The sequence below is a fragment of the Ictalurus punctatus genome, chromosome 21 (genome assembly GCF_001660625.3).
Source record: "Ictalurus punctatus breed USDA103 chromosome 21, Coco_2.0, whole genome shotgun sequence".
Lineage (NCBI taxonomy): Eukaryota > Metazoa > Chordata > Actinopteri > Siluriformes > Ictaluridae > Ictalurus > Ictalurus punctatus.
In genome coordinates this window covers 9917295-9934351 of record NC_030436.2, presented here as the reverse complement: position 1 = coordinate 9934351, position 17057 = coordinate 9917295, and positions in this window count along the sequence as shown.

The window sequence follows — 17057 nt, the reverse complement described above, 5'->3', positions numbered from 1 at the left end:
CACAGAGGTCAGACGTTTCTTGTAGTTGGCCACCAGGTTTGCGCACATCTCAGGAGGGATTTTGTCCCACTCCTCTTTGCAGATCTTCTCCAAGTCATTAAGGTTTCGAGGCTGATGGTTGGCAACTCAAACCTTCAGCTCCCTCCACAGATTTTCTATGGGATTAAGGTCTGGAGACTGGCTAGGCCACTCCAGGACCTTAATGTGCTTCTTCTTGAGCCACTCCTTTGTTGAATTGGCCGTGTGTTTTGGGTCATTGTCATGCTGGAATACCCATCCACGACCCATTTTCTATGCCCTGGCTGAGGGAAGGAGGTTCTCACCCAAGATTTGACGGTACATGGCCCCGTCCATCGTCCCTTTGATGCGGTGAAGTTGTCCTGTCCCCTTAGCATAAAAACACCCCCAAAGCATAATGTTTCCACCTCCATGTTTGACGGTGGGGATGGTGTTCTTGGGGTCATAGGCAGCATTCCTCCTCCTCCAAACACGGCGAGTTGAGTTGATGCCAAAGAGCTCCATTTTGGTCTCATCTGACCACAACACTTCACCCAGTTGTCCTCTGAATCATTCAGATGTTCATTGGCAAACTTCAGACGGGCATGTATATGTGCTTTCTTGAGCAGTGGACCTTGCAGGCGCTGCAGAATTTCAGTCCTTCACGGCGTAGTGTGTTACCAGTTGTTTTCTTGGTGACTATGGTCCCAGCTGCCTTGAGATCATTGACAAGATCCTCCCGTGTAGTTCTGGGCTGATTCCTCACTGTTCTCATGATCATTGCAACTCCACGAGGTGAGATCTTGCATGGAGCCCCAGGCAGAGGGAGATTGACAGTTCTTTTGTGTTTCTTCCATTTGCGAATAATCGCTCCAACTGTTGTCACCTTCTCACCAAGCTGCTTGGCAATGGTCTTGTAGACCATTCCAGACTTGTGTAGGTCTACAATCTTGTCCCTGACATCCTTGAAGAGCTCTTTGGTCTTGGCCTTGGTGGAGAGTTTGGAATCTGATTGATTGACTGCTTCTGTGGACAGGTGTCTTTTATACAAGTAACGAGCTGAGATTAGGAGCACTCCGTTTAAGCGTGTGCTCCTAATCTCAGCTCGTTACCTGTATAAAAGACACCTGGGAGCCAGAAATCTTTCTGATTGAGAGGGGGCCAAATACTTATTTCCCTCATTAAAATGCAAATCAATTTATAACATTTTTGACATGCGATTTTCTGTATTTTCTTGTTGTTATTCTGTCTCTCACTGTTCAAATAAATCTACCATTAAAATTATAGACTGATCATTTCTTTGTCAGTGGGCAAACGTACAAAATCAGCAGGGGTTCAAATACTTTTTTCCCTCACTGTACATTCTAGACAGCACTCGATTGGTTGATTTGAAAGTTTTGGCACGATATGAATCATGAAGGTTTTCCTGGAAGCGCTGAATTTTAAAGTTAGACACAGTATTGTATTGGTGTCCATAACACTAAAGAAGAAATACAAAAAGCTCTGAAATTTCAATTGAGATTTTTTTGAGCATTTTAAACTGGGTAAAATGTTGTATCAGAGGTTAGACAAAATAAAAATCCACTCAGTGTTTGTATTGTTGATGTGTTTATTGTTCTGTTCGGTGTAATGCGTTACGGTGTAAGGCCTGTTCGTGTCCTGTTCATGTGCTGAGATTATGCACAGCTTCTTCCCTCAGTGCTCATGGAAGCTGGCAGGCTCGTATCTGCTAAATTAGAGCTGGAAAGAGAGATAAGCCTCTCCAAAATGGAGAGAGAGAGAGAGAGAAAGAGAGATAGTCAGAGCTGGGCAGTGTATGAAAGATTAGGAACACCCGAAGCCTTTCATTTCTGCCTCTCTTCCACCAAAGTCCCTCTCTCCCACTCGCAATTTTGACGTTTGTGAGAAGTTCGACGGCTCCAGATTAGAGTCTTCTGGGGTTGCTCTTTATCTTTTTTTTGTTTTGTTTTGCTGAAGGGAGAGTCGGTGGTCCTAATAATCGCAGTTTGTTTTAATTACAGCCGAATGTCTAGCGCTGTAATTGAGGGACTTGGGCTTTGGCAGTGCTGGTGTGTGTGTTTTTTCCCCCCTGTCTTAAAAAAAATCCGTTCTATTCCAAATTCGTTCTATACAATCAGCAAGTGTTTACCTATTTGCTGTCTGGCCCTGCCTCTGCCTTTTTAGAGAAACCCTGTCTGTCTTTTCAGATTGATTTCTCACATCCCGTGATGCAAATGGTGCGTTTAATTCCAGATGAACGCTGCATGTTTATAGTGCAGTTAATCTGAAAGATGTAGCTTATCATTTAAAAAAAAAAAACATTAGCGTGCTAATTACAATCGTTAACAATTGACAGATGCATGTTAAATAAGATGCTGTAAAGACAGCCGTACTTTATGAACATGTTACTCCCTGTAACTTGTCATATAACAGTTTTATGCACTTCAGTAGACTGCAGGCTTGTTAATATTCATGACAGGGCCACATGCACAGCAGCAACAGCTGGCAAGAGAAGCGCGTTCACCTGCAAACTTCCAAAAACACGAAGCACATCGAGCAAGCCTTTTGGACTGACAGGAAGTTTGAGAGGATTTGATGGATTGAAGAGGTTTTACGCAATTGCAGTTCATGTTGTTAAACAAAGAGATATCAGCCATAACATTCAACGGCAGGTCTTGTGGGGTGTTCCCAGTATGCAGTAGGTAGAATCTACCAAAAGTGGTCCAAGGAAGGACAACTGGTGAACCGGCGACAGGGTCATGGGTGCCCAAGGCACATTGGTGCTCATGGGGAAGAGATGGCACCAGGATGCACTATGTGAAGAAGGCAAGCTGGCGGAGGCAGTGTGATGCTCTGGGGAATATTCTGCTAACCCTAACCCTAAACCTAGAACCTTGGGTCCTGGGTATTCATGTGGATGTTACTCTGACACGTACCACTTACCTAAACATTGTTGCAGACCAAGTACACCCGTTCATGGCAATGGTATTCCCTAATTGCAGTGGATTCTTTCAGCAGGATAATGCTCCCTGCCACTCTGCAAAAATTGTTCAGGAACTGTTTGAGGAACAGGACAAAGAGTTTAAGGTATTGACTTGGCCTCCAGATTCCTCAGATCTTAATCCGATCGAGCGTCTGTAGGATGTGCCGGACAAGCAAGTTCAATTCATGGAGGCCCCACCGCACAACTTACACAACTTGCCAGATACCACAGTATACCTTCAGAGGTCTTGTGGTGTCCATGCCTCGATGGGTCAGAGCTGTTTTGATGGAACAAGGAATGAAGACCTACAATTATAATTATTATAACATTTAGGAATTGGAGAATAAAGTTAAGCAGTGCATCACAGACTAATCGTATCAGATCTGGGTTTGCAGATCGACATTGCTCGGATGTTCCAGTTCCAGTTCCAGCCCCCCCCCCCCCCCCCCCCCCCCCCCCCAGTCTCTGCTGTGCCACATGGAGAAGAAACGTTGACGCATGCCATGTTTCTCAGAATAACTCTGACATGATGGGTTGGGCTCCGGCTTGATAGAAATGTGTTATTTTTGCTGAGGAGGAACAAAAAGCCCCAAGAAAGTTTTTTTTTTCCTTTTTTTGCAAGATGCTGCTTTTAGAAAGTGCATGGCATGTTATTGGAAGAAACGCAAGCTCCTGAAATCTTCTCTCAATTTCCTCTAAGCACATTCGATTGAGGACATTTGCTCTCTTGTTGTGTAATGAAGGAGGCTGGATCTGTTTGGAGTTTTGCAAAACGGTCCACAAGCTAAAGAATTACGTTCAGTACAGTCAAAAGTGTCATAACACTTGCCATCATAATAACTTATATCAAATTCACATCCAATTTGATGAAAGCAGACTTTATGACAGCTGTGGAATTTGTCTGTGGGAATTCATTTGTACTAAATGGTCATGTACATTTATGTCAGCCATCATGAAGGGCTTATATAGCCTTATCAACCCAGTGTGAATCATGTTTTAGTCCATAAACTCTTTTCCACATCTGCCAACATGCTCACTGCCCCCCCGTCCTCTCCGTCTCCCCCGGTCCCCCTTCCCCCCCTTTTATTCAGGTCAGGACCCAAACTCCACTTCTCTTTTCCCTATCCTGTCTTTCTCAGATATTCCCATGATGCTTAGCTTGTCAGTGAAGCGCACAGTCCATCCTACAGTTCATAACCTGTGTGACACTGTGTCTAAAGGTCTGATTTCTCTCTCACTTAAAGCATCACAACAGTGCAATCCCTGGTGAGTCCCGTCACACAAAAGTCTTGTGTGGAAGAAAGAAAAAAAAATCCATTGTGAGATAGCAGACTGAGCCAGACACGCGTCCGTGTGAATACACAATGAGCTTAAACATGTGGAGAACCTCTCAGAGAGAACATTTCTGTAACGTTAGGGCACGGAGAGTATACTTCGAAAGCTGGTTAAGAGTCACTAACAGCTTGTTTATGTGGGAATCGATGGCAGTTTGTGCCAGAGCTGTCGACCAGCATCTGATAAATAAAAAAGCTAAAAAGCCGCAGATGCTCTCTGCTTCACTTCGGAGGAGTTAGCAAACCTTCTCGTCAAAAGTTTCTGCAAATTGGCCAGTTTATTCATCTTTCTGGTAACAAAAATATGGTATGAAGCCCATGTTCATAACTCATTATGACTGTGCTTATAATTATTCATAGGTTGGTAACAGTTCCTTACAAGCATTTTATAAACGTGTATAATACTTCATAAAGCTATACTAACATTCTATACAAGAAAAACCAGTAGCACTTTCCATAAAACCCATATTCATAACTCATCATAACGCATTATAACTATAACTCATTATATTCTATGTAAGTTGGTCAATGATTCTGTTTTTTCTCAACGTTAATAATGCTATGTAATAACTCATAACTGTGCTTATAAGTCGTTGTAAGATTTCTTTCTAAGCTTTTAGAATGCTTCATAAAGCTCTAATAATCATACATCAATACATCATTTTGTAACACTTTCTATGAAGCCCATGCGCATAACTCATTATAAATGTGCGTATAATTCTTTATAAGTTGGTAACAATTCCTTACAAGCATTTTATAAACTCTTATAATGCTTCATAAAGCACCAATAATGGGCTGTAAGCAATTCCCAGGTAACTTATAATGATGTTTTAACTGTTTTAAGTGTCGCTAGTCATTATTATGCCATGCGACATGCTGCACAGTTGTAATATTCATTAATGATTATAAATTTTTAAAAATTCCACCAAATTATGCACAAGACATTATTACAGCTTTATGAAGCATTATTACACTTTATAAAAACAATTGCAAGGAATCATTACCAGCTTAAAAGGATTACAAGCACAGTTTTAATGATTAATGAACCTGCACTTTACCAGTGATCAGAGTTAACAAATAATTCTTTCTCACATTTTTAGCGCTTTATGAAGCGTTATAAGCTTACAAGAAGTCAAGAAATGCAAGGATGAGAGAGATGAAGAAATGAACAATGCTCCCTAAACGTTAAGGTGACATGAAAATCAATGAGAGAATGTTTTTCCCTCTGGTCTGTCATGTCGAGACCGCCATAAATACTGCTCCAGGACATAAGAAAAAGCCTTAAATGTTAAACCACAATGACTTTTGACCTTATTGACGTGAATGTCAAAGATAAACGATCTCATAACACCACTGACAAACAGGGATCCGTGTGGGAAATCTTCCACCGGTGCTCTTTTATCCCCCATTAATTTTATATTAACGTTATGTAACCTCAGTCATAACATAACACGGCCATCTCTTTTCCAGTTCAAGCATTGTGCTTTTTTTATTCTTCCCCAGATACTGAGCAGACTTTAACAAGTGTTTACCATCCCTCGGAACAGTAACGCTTCTTTGTGCCACCCTCCTACAACACTTTTGCCCAACTTTAGCAGCTTTTAACGTTGTACAGTGCAGCATTGGTAACAAAGAGAGGCTTCCCCAGTCATTAATCATCGTGACAAGCCTTTTGTTGTCAGTTAGCAGCTGTGCGTAGAGGAACATTACTCTTCTATTCTGGCCCGCAGTGCCGAGGCGGCCCACGCCGTCCCCCCTTTTAATGAGGAATCGGAAACCGGAGCGTCCAACTCCTGCTCTCCTATCAACTGCTAATTGAACTCCCAGCTGTTAAGAAAATGGACCCTGTGTGTGTTTCTTTTTTTTCCCTGCCTGGTTTTGGCAGATGAGTTCATCTGGACTGAGCCCAGGAAATTCCTTGGTTATAGTTGTGGATTTAACAAGTTTTGAAATGATTCAGTCAGTCAAATCGTAAATACTTGAATCGAAACCCTGCGTCATAAGGCTGGCATGATGGTGTCATAAGCTTGTCATACCAGCTGACATAATGCATGACAGTGCATGTCAGTCAAATGTCCTACTCTGAACTACAAAGTCAGTTGTTTTAATGTAAGTAAGTGTAACAATACAAACTTTTACAAAAAATTTAATAAAAATCCATGTCATTTGTCTCAGTTGTTATGTCACCCTATGAACACAGCTTATAAGCTTTCCCTCCCTATTCAGGTCTTCTTATACACAATGACGCAACAGCATATGTCAGATGTCCTAAACTCTTAGAGAGTTCTTTGGTTTCGCATTTTGGATAAACCCTTAAAGGTTCTACTTAGACCTGCACTAAACTACAAAGTCAGTTGCTATGACGTTCTAATATACTGTAAGGAAGTGTTATGAACAGTGAAAGCAGGTCTTATGTCAACATGACATCAAAATCAATGAAAGCAGTCTTTATGACAGCTGAAGCCTGCTGGAATTAACCTTGTTTGTGTATATTTATGTCAGTGGTTGTAAAGGGCTTATGTAGCCTTATGAATACACGTTGCCTTCCTTTTACATTCTTTAAGAATCTTGGGGAAACCCTTAAAGGTTCTACTTGGACCTGCACTGAACTACAATATCAGTTGTTATGAAGTTCTAATGTACTGTAAGTAACATAAGCAAGTGCAACAACAAAGATGTAATAACCAGTGAAAAAACAGGTCTTATGCCAATTTTGAGTAATGTTTATGTAGATTTCAAGGGCTTATGTAGCCTTATGAACCTTTTAAATAAAATATTACCTTCCTTTTAATCCAAATAAGTTTTGTTTTGGAAAAGAAAATAATTCCGTCAAAGGTCATACGCTTAAAGGTTCTGTACTTCACCCTTAAAAAAGAACTGAGATTTGCTAAATGTTCACTAGTTAGCATAAATGTTCTTTGGTTCTATGGATAGTTAAGGGTTCTTACCTCTGAACAAAAAAAATGGTCCTATGTGGAAAACGTTCTAAAAATTGTAGGATTCTACACAGAACCCTCTTAAAACACGATCAAGATTGAGTTAAGGATTCATTGGATAAGTAAGAGCCTTAGTTTATTAAACATGTTCTACGTAGAACTCTGATAGGGAAACACTTTGTGGTAGAATTCTACATAGAACCTTTAAGGGTTTCTCCTGAGGGACAACTAAACATTCTTTAGGCTTCTAGATTTTAAGCATATTTTCTGAGAGTGTATACGAACATTCTGTATGTCATCTATGTTGTGACGCATTATGACAGTTATGACATCTGTCTCTATCTAATTTGAATTAGATAACAAGCTGTTATGGCCAACATTGAACTTATGATTGCTTATGAGATGTTTATGACACTCCTGTGGGTCTTATGATGCAGGGCTCAAGTGAAGTGTTACTAAGAATATGTAATTGCCTGTAAATTTTCCCATATTACTGCTGAACTTCTGCTAACAACTTTGTCGCATTTAAATGGGGGCAAACTACCTGGCTGTGAAAAATATGCTAAGCCCGAGGGCCTTGCTCCATGCGCTAATGTGTGAACATGCAAATTAATGCATGTTTTTTTTTTTAAAAAAAAAGTGCATAAAAATGCAAAACCGTCACTTAATATGCAAACGTATCTAGGTTTTGTTTTGTTGTTTTGTTTTGATTTTTTTGATTTTATTATTTTTTTGTTATTGCAGCTGCTGTTGTTTAGATTAGCACCCGTGTGGCATCAGGACTTAGCACGCTAACCGCCACAGGATTGCCAAGCTGCACACAATCTCTTTCTCTGCAGCATATTTGGGATGGAGAGGTTCCAGATGAACTCCATCTCACCCTGCCTCCCACAAACGGATGCTGGGGCTGCTAGCTCGCTTACAGGCTCTGCTCTCAAAGTGACAAAAACGGCTAGTGCACCGTGACAAGCTTTTTTGTCTTCTCTCCTGTCCTCCCACCTTTCAGTTCGCTTCTGCCTGTCTCGTTCGAGTGGGAGAGGGAAGCGAGGGAGGGATAAGAGAGTTGTAAGCTGAAAGATGGAGAAGAAGAGCGAGAGACCGAGAGTGAAGATGAGAGAGAGAGAGAGAGAGAGAGAGAGAGAGAATGAGTCCGTCTTTCTCTGTCAGCAGAAATCCCTCTCTAATGAAGTTCTTTTTAAACATAAACATTGAAAATCTACTTCCTATACAGTTTTATTGGATTTTGCAACTTATGAAACTTGCACACAATTAAAATTGTATACAATTATGACATAATTATGTGGCTGAACTTAATTATGAACTAAACACATTAGGGATTATGTAAATTAGTCATGGGAAATTCTGGTTCTTCTCAGTGAATCAGGGCAATCGGCTCAAAGAGTCGACTCATTTGGCTCACAAATGACTCCTTGCTTTTTGTATTTTTTCCCACAAAGCTGGCAAAATCTTTGTCTATCTATCTATCTATCTATCTATCTATCTATCTATCTATCTATCTATCTATCTATCTATCTATCTATCTATCTGTTCACTTCAACTATACTCTACATTTTGATTGTCAAAATAAAATTATTCATCCATCCATCCATCTTCTATACTGTTTATCCTTCATTCAGGGTCATGGGGAAACCTGGAGTCTATCCCAGGGAGCATCGGGCACAAGGTGGGGTACACCCTAGACAGGGTACCAATCCATCGCAGGAAAATAAAATTATATTTTACTTTATCTACCATTATTTACCATGTTACTACATTTTTGGTGACAATAAAAATTCTCACATTATTATAATATCTAATATTATCATGCTGCCGCAATCACACAAATGCACATTTCATCATTCTCATTAGAACAGCTTTCGAAAATCATTATTCTAAGCCACGCGAATCAAATGTAGATTCGATTCACTGAACCCATTTTAGCACAATTGCACTGTACGCGATCAAAAGAATGAAAGAATCAAACACCGATAAATCTTCACTGCTATACATAGAATGCTGCCAATTATTCAGCGAAAAACGAATGATTACAACTTATCATATATGTGGATCGACTCCCAGAAGAGCCATTTCAAAGAGTTGACTCATTTGTGAACGAATCACTAATGTAAATGTGACATGGTTTGAGCATGATTCTCTCGAACAAATACATAAACAAAGTGTTTGCTGGATCAGTAAATGCATTAATTACAATAAAATCATGCTAAATTTAATCCAAACAAAATTTGGCAAAATTATTGGCACCCTTCTTGTAAATGAGCCAAAGTGATAGAATAGAATAAACAAGCAGGAAGAGACCTTTACTTCTAAAAGAAAAAAAAATTCTTGTAATAGCTCAAAACATCTTTTTTAAAGTTCTACTTAAATTATAGCAATTCAAGTCATTAACAAAAAGTCACTAGTAATAATAATAATATTTACATTGTGCCTTTATATCATTCAAAGTTGCTGTACAAAAATAAATCCATATGATAACAACATCACAATCAATTTTATGAAATCCAAGACCGAGACTTTATAAAGTAATTGCCCCCTGTTCCACCTCCCTAATGGAGCAATCCTGTTCCCTAAATAGAAACAGAGAAGCTAATTACCCCCTTATTTCAGACACAAAAGCAACAGCACGCCTTAATTGCAGCGACCCGTTACTGAACAGTTCACTGGTTTAAGATCCTCTCACGATCCTCGGAGCTCTGTGATCAATACTGAGGCGAATATGTCAACCTCCATGGTGCGGCCTTAACGCCGTGAGCACGATGCGTGTGCTAAATAATAATTTTCGTTCCATTTGCATAGCTTTTATTCTGGTGAGCTCTGTTTCAAACAGACAAGAGGGAAGCCCTGTTTGAAACACAAAACCATTTTTTGAGTGAATCTGTTCCAAAATGCCTCACCCTAGGAGCAATTTGGGGGGGGGATGTTGGGGGGGAACTAAAAGTAGATTAAAAAGTGGCGGTCAGGAGTCCTGCATCGATGAGCACGAAAATATAAAACCTCAATGTCATTTCAAGATAATTAATCATAATTAGGCGCTCTTTTAGTGATCATACATCACGGGAAAACATCATCTTCCTGCCAGTGATAAAGCGATAATTATCCCCCTAATTACCTTCTACTTACTGCAAGCATAAAAATGAGGAATATTAGAGACTTGTTCTGACAAGGAGCTTCTGTCGTGGACCGAGTTGCTAATTCCAGGGTATTTCTGAGAGCCACTGCTTTAATAGCATGTGGATCTAGTCAATAAATCTGTGCAGAGAAGAAGTATCATTAGATAGCAGAATACACACCTTCAATGGAGCCCAAAGCTAATTTGCAAAGGCAGTAGATGGCACTTGTCAGAAAATTTAAGGCACTTTTCATGCAAGGCATACGCCTGTGAATCAGAAATGAGCCTTGCTATTGAGAACATCGTCGAGCCGTTTATAAAGCAATCTATGCAGCAGCAGCTCGTGACTATAGATTTCGGCGAGGCAGGACGACATTAATAACGAAACTAAATGAAGTCGAGACGCTAACACACTTGACTCGTGCTTCTATCTAGGTGAATTGTTGGTGTAACCCTGTAATAGGCAATTCCCTTAATTGAACAAGCTAAACATGTCTGATGTTAAACTGCCACCTCACTTTTCAGTTTGCCTTATTTGTAAAGAAATTTAAAACGCTATAATTAAAAATTTAATAAAATAATCGCACCCCTAAGACATTCCTTTTGCTACTTAAGTAGCTAGCTAGAAAAAGAAACAGTAATCACATACTTTCTAATCAGGGCAAGGACTGAAAACTGTGGACAAAAAAACAAACGCTAGCAATGTTCATTTTCAAATGGATTTAAAAAAAAATCTATGTACGTGCGAAAGTTATTGATAGTACTTCCTATGTGACGGACTTGACTGGACACTTCACACTAAAATGCACAAGAGACCACTGGATTGTTTTTTTTAGTAGAGAAGAAGAGCACTTTAAAGGTCTAATTAAAAATGTACAAAAGCAGAAAAGTATTCAGTTCCAATAATACTCATGTATAAATACTCCCAAAATAACACTTAAGTAAAGAAACACAGTTTAATCGCAAGTATTTTCCACCCTGCTTATGTTTAAAGCGAACTACATCACAGCCCTTAACCCTGTTAGAACGCAGTTCTGGGTCTGTTGCGCAGTATGGAAATGTTAAATGACTGGTAGTTTGAGAAGATAACAGAGTAATTGTGGTTAAATTACAGTGTGACGTTTTATCTCAATTGATGTTGCTCTGGAGACAGATTTAAAGGTAGTTAAATAAGACAATTGCCAAAAAATGGACCAACATTTTTTCTAAAAAGACAGCAGAAGCTTGGAGATTTGCTGCACCTTTGCTCCAGACATGTCCAAGAGACGTTAATTATGCACATGTTGTTGACTTTTATAACTCTTAATAACCTTTTGTACCTTAGCGAACACTTGTGCAGGGTTCTACAGGCGTTTAAAGTGAGAGAAGGATCAACAGAGGGGAAAAGGAAAGTCTATAAATGATGAGGATATGGAGGAACGTATTTGGAGTGAAAACCAGAACCTACAAATATTGTGTACGATATCTGTTTTTTTTTGTATTTCTGCAAAGCTGCCAAATGTTTCCTATCTGTCTATCACTTAAAACATGAAATAAAATCCTGCTCTTTATTATACTTTGTTGTGTTTGTTGTAAAAAATCTGTTCAAATCAATAAATCGGGATACATATTTGATTGAGTTGACAAAAATAGTAAAACTGATGTGTTATTATCACGCTGCATCAGTCATTCTCAATATGTCTCAATTGTTATTCTCGGCCAAACGAATCAGATCGATTACATTCACTGAACGAATTTTGCGGACGTTTGCACTCAGAAAATCAAACCCTGATCATTTTCACTACTAAACACAGAACATGGCCATGGTTATAACAAAATGAAACAAAATAAAAACAAAACAAAAAACAATACTACAATTGTTTGTGTTTGTGGTCAGCTCAAAAAAGAGTGAGTTCAAAGAGCCGACTCATTTGTGAACGATTCAACACTAATATAAGTGTCTTGGTTAGTTGCATTTCTGATTTCTGGTATATCTGATGAATCATATTTCTTTTTCCTTGTGTGGATGGTTGGTGTGTGTGTGTGTGTGTGTGTGTGTGTGTGTGTGTGTGTCGCTTACCTGAGGAAGAGATGGGACCAGAATGCACTATGAGAGGAAGGAAATCTGGTGGAGGCAGTGAGATGCTCTGGGCGATGTTCTGCTGGGAAGCCTTGGGTCCTGGGTATTCATGTGGATGTTATTTTGACACGTACCACTTACCTAAACTTTGTTGCAGACCGAGTACACACCTTCACGGTAATGGTGTTCCCTAATGGCAGTGGACTCTTTCAGCAGGATAATGCCCCCTGCCACACTGCACACATTGTTCCGGAACGGTTTGAGGAACATGACAAAGGGCTCAAGGTGTTGACTTGACACGCACATATATATCAAGAATACATGTATCCTTCACTGAAAGTGAATTTTAGTATATAATTAATCTACTAAAATGTTCTTATGTCATCGTGTTATGTTTAGTGTCTCCTTATAAGTCTTCTTTTCATCGAGCGCTAATTTTAGATTGCTGACTCAACGCTTGCGCTGATTGTGTATCTCCGTCATGGTATTGCAGAGCTGCAGGGCTTCCCAACATGATTAACTCCAAATCGACACTCAATCCAGCCGTGAAACCTGATTCATGTTTAAATCAGCAAACAAGGTTTCAAAAGATCTTCCTCCTCACGTTACTGAGCACAGAGGAACCTGAACACGTTACTGAGCGCAGAGGAAACTGAACACGTTACTGAGCGCAAAGGAAACTGAACACGTTACTGAGCGCAGAGGTTCAGAGTTCAGACTCATCCTCATACTCATTCACTACACTCTACATTACACTTCCATTCCTTTCCTTTTTTCTTTTTTATATTCTTTAAATCACTTTATTTCTCTCTTTCTTTCTGTCTTTTTTCTTTCTATCTTTCTATCTTTTTTATGTTCTGTCTTTTATTTATTTCATTCTTTCATTCCTTCTTTATTTCATTCTTTCATTCCTTCTTTCTTTCTTCCTTTCTTTCTTTCATCTTAATCATAATTTAAACATAGTTTTAAAAAAAAAAAGATTTTCTTAAAGCGAGAAGCTGAGTCGCGCACAACAAGTTTCATGTTGAAAAACTAGAAACAGAAAGGCGGAGGCTCCAAATAAACAAAATATTCCACTAAACGAGCCCGTCACGGTCTGCCTATATATAGCCGGCACCTGATGTCCGAGTCTTCCAGAGTGACCCCTGCCATCTGCCATCACACGGTGCGCAAAATGCCAAAGCGGGCAGGTAATTCAAGGTTAGTGCACGCCAACTGCTCCTGCTCACCTCCTATCGGGCACAGATGCAGGTCCTGGCTGGGCGCTCCCTACACACCAGTGCTGCTCCTCTCCATTACCCTCCCCAATGGCTGACACACTTTCTGCTCACAACCAACATACTGCATGACATCATTTTAGGAAGTCAGTCAAAAAAAAAAAACACGTAAAGTTATTACTATAAAAATAATTCAGTTGGTGTGTGATGGCAGAAGAAGTTGAATTCCTTGGGGCTTCGCATCAATGCTGGTAAATGACTGAAGAGCCATTCTGCTTTGTCACAGCCTACTGGGATTTGTCTCTCTGTGATCTCTTTACTTGGTAACAAGACAGTGTTCATAGGCCTACATTAAGCCTACATAACCCTTTTTTCCATGAAGGCCACAAAAAGTGATTGTCATGGTCCATATATATACATATATATTAGAATGTGTGTGTGTGTGTTAGTGTGTGTGTGTGTGTGTGTATACATTCTTATATAACCTGACATAAACTCCAATGGCGACTGGACTGTATATGACACAATTATGTCACAGTTATGCCGGATATTATAAAAATGAGATCTTCTTCATTGTAATAAGGAGGGGTTTGTATAATATTGCCTACAAGAGGTTTGTCCAAGAACTCACCTGTCTCATCAGGGATTTTTTTTTTTAAATTGTTGTTACGTTCTGACACTGAAACAGAAGGCAGGTGTTTTCACTCGATGCAGAAACAAGCCCAAGTCGAAATGGTAATAAGGCGGCATTGTTTTCCTGCTTGTGTTTTTCTGCATATGTTTAATGAAAGTGGAACAGCTAAGCGGCTCAGACGGAGGACTCCAGAGGATTAGGAGCTAAAGAAGTCTCTCGAACACACACACACACACACACACACACACACACACACACACACACACACACACACACACACACACACACACTTGGACAAGGCATATATTGGAAGATGAAGGCAACAAAACAGCCAGTTTCCATGCAGTGTTATAAAGGCTAAAGGAAGGATGACGCAAAGTGTATTTTAAGGTTAAATCAATGTTGATAGACTGATCAGAAGATGTGCCACTGAGACATAACAAGACCTAGACATAACCTAGCGTGTCTGCCATGACATGTCCTTGTAGACATTCACAAAGAAACAAAAACTTTTTTTTTCTTTTATAAATATGAAGGCCATTCTTATGATGGGCTATGAACACCTTCATATCATGTTATAATGTGTTATAATGCATTAATCAGGCATTAAAGACATTGTTATAATCATTAATGAAAATGTATTACTCTCCATAGTGATCTTTATGATCCAGTATGAATTGACAGTGTAAAGCACAATGCATTATACTGTAAGTAGTGTTCATTAGTCATTATAACGTGATTACGAAAGGAACCACGCTTGTCTTTATAGAGCGCATCATGAAACTGTCCTGATTTCTGTTTTAAGCGTACTATAAAACTTTTTTAAAAAAAATTTCAGTAAACATAATATTTTTGGGTTTGATTAAATTGTGACATACAAAACATTGGAAATGCTGCGGATTTACTCATTTGACTAAAATGATTATCTTTAAGTCATAATACTTTACATATTTCAATAATCTATACCTAAAAATTTAATTGAAATAAATTCAAATTACTTCAGAAATAATCTGGGCAGGTGTAAACATACTGAATTCAATACAACAAAGTGGCTCTGGGTGATTATAATGTGTTATAAATAAATGCCACGTTTAATGAATTCTATGAAAACTTTATAACTGCATAATAAATAAAGCTATTAAACATAATGCCTTTTCATAACTAATTATACCAATGTCTATAAAGTCTTGGGAATGCATTGTAGTATATTATGAATGTTTTCATAAGTCATTATACATTAAAAGTGTAATGATCAGACGATTTGGATCGATGCATCGACTATGCATTATAACCACTGCCATGAAGAAACGGTAATACTTACGGCTATGTAATGATACTGTAATAACAGTATTATGTATGTACGGTGTAATAAAACCAAAATCTTATGTCGACAAAACTCTATGTCAACTTGATATTAAAATTGTGCAAAAACTGACCTATACACACATACATAATATATTTCAATGCATTCATAAGGCATTACAGACATTGTGATAATTAATTATGAGCAACTGGTTGAAAAAAAAGCCATATTTTTAAAACTGATGTGTAAATAATTTAAGATGATTTACCTGTAAGTCTGATACTTTTCCACTTCCCAACGTCAACATTTGTGAATTGACGATAAGCCTACTTCAGATTCAGAACTTTCAGAAAGTTAGCTACATATCTGTGACATTATACTAAATGATATTTAGTACTTATTTCCTTTTTCATTTGTAATTTTTTTCTTAAATTAGCAGCTTTACCTGACGCTGGTGACTCCTTCCCTAACTGTTCAATTAACGTCTCCTTACGTGTAATTGAAGTGTTACCATAGCAATGAGAACATGTTAGAGTTATAAAATGATGATGCATAAATAAAAGCTTTGCAGCTGGACCAATCAGAATCGAGCAACCAGCAGCGCTGTGATATGAACATGCTATAATGCTAGTTTCTGTATCCTAACACTTTTATTTGCAGCTAAATGTCATGTCATATCTGCACTGCTGAAAATGAAATCTGCTACAAAGTGAAACCGTGAACAGGTTTTAAACATGAAATCCAAGTTTACACAACATAATCAAACATGAGTGAGAGATTGGGATTCAGATGTTTTGGCACTCGGCGGCTCGGAGCCTGTCAGCACGTCTGAATCCGGGTTCTGGGCTCTGAGGGAAAGAGAGGTAGCGATTGTGGGCCTGCACAAACTCTCCCCTGTGTTCTGAGTACACGGCATTGGCAGGCATGCAGCGGCCCTCTCAGTTCCCTCTCTTCCTCTCTATCCCTCCATCTCTCTATTCCTTACATTCTCTCCGTCCTCTACAGCAGCTGCAGGAGAAGCGATAAACCATACAGAAGAGGAGAGGACTTAGGGTTTATTACAAAATACCGTAATATGTATTTCATGTAATTATGGGATGCATCGTGTAATTGTATCCGATTGTATTCGATTATACGTTTTGTCTTTATTTACCTTAACCTGAAGCTTTACTTTACATTTTGTATCTCATTTTACTCGAGTAATGTATCATCATTTTTGGCAATACATACTTTTATATAATTTTCATACAATTTATTTTATGTTATTTTTAAGAGCGTGTGTTAATTCTCATAAGGAATAGACCGTACATAAATAGAGGTCCTTTTTTAAAGAAATATTCAGCCATCATGTCAATATATTTTCTGATTTCTTAAAACTTTTTTCTTTAAAAAAAAAATACATTCGTGAAAAAATTCCTAAAAGCAAACAAACAAACAAACAAAAAAAAGCCTCTAAACATGATTCAG